The sequence below is a fragment of the Seriola lalandi genome, unplaced genomic scaffold (genome assembly GCF_002814215.2).
Source record: "Seriola lalandi dorsalis isolate HSWRI2012SDOR001 ecotype SW California unplaced genomic scaffold, Sedor1 jcf7180002054564, whole genome shotgun sequence".
NCBI lineage: Eukaryota > Metazoa > Chordata > Actinopteri > Carangiformes > Carangidae > Seriola > Seriola lalandi.
The window spans coordinates 603,068-604,147 of NW_019525117.1; the positions used below are offsets into that span (position 1 = coordinate 603,068).

At 40.4% G+C, this 1,080-nt stretch overlaps 1 protein-coding gene across 1 annotated transcript in view; it reads right to left on the minus strand.

Moving 5' to 3' along the window:
* The window catches only part of LOC111662537 (uncharacterized), a 43,470-nt gene that overhangs the window by 22,828 nt on the left and 19,562 nt on the right, over positions 1–1,080 (minus strand). The window lies entirely within an intron of this gene.

Below are 1,080 nucleotides of genomic sequence, written 5' to 3' on the forward strand. Positions count from 1 at the left end.
GACCGATGACGTCTCAGTGTCTCTGTGTGCTGGTGTCTGTCTCTGAAGCTGAGCGCTCGTCTCTTCACTAATAAAAACAACCCAGTGTCTTTAGATGAATAAAACTATGATTGAAAACACCATTCCCAGGATTCTTGGTAGAAGCTGCTCTAACAGCTTCTTCTTTAGTAGCTTCCTCTCATTTCCACATTTTGGGCAGAAATATAAAACAGTCTGTGTGATTGCAGATGTCACAGTTTCCAGGTGGATGTTGTCCAATGAGATGTAAGGATGAATCCAGTTTGCTGTGACCTAATCTTAATCTACTAATCAAGCTCTACTTCTCCCCACAGTCTTTTCCTCTCCAGCCTCCTGCTGGATCTGAATCACATCTCTTCCTTTTACATCTTCATCCCATCATTTCTGCCACTGCTCCTTGATTTTGTGCCAAATAAACGATTCAGTTTGTGTTTTACTGACTGGTGCAGGCAGCTCTGTTTGCTCTGCTTTTAACCCACGTTCAGATAATTGATCCGCTGTTTCATTCCCCATCGTTCCTATATGAGCTGGTATCCACAAAAACTTCACTGGTTTTCCCAAACTGATGATTCTATATAAGAAGTGAAATATTTCATGAAGAATATCTGGTTTACATTTTGAAGAAGTCAGTTTTAAATGAGCAGAAAGACGTCAAACTGTCTATGAATGAGCACAAAGTTCAACACGTGTAGAAAAATAAAGTGAATAATAACTTCCTCTTCAGCCTCAGCAGCGACAGCACTCTGCACAAGGAAGGAAACTTTCAAATTGATTGGAGGAATAAAGTGAAAGGAAATTTGAGAAGAATCTGCTGCAGATGAAGACCATGTGATACGATTAGAAAACCTCAAAATAACAACTAAATAGACGTCAGGGCAGGATTGCTGCAGGATTAATAGAACCTAATTTACTGATCAACATGTGACCACACTGATCAATACTGATCAATAGTGAGTCTGCAGACTGTGACAGTCAGTAGGACTGTCTTAATCCATCGTCCATCAGCTGCTTCACCTCCATTTTCTCTCTGCTCCAAAGTCAGGATCAATGATCAAAGATCAA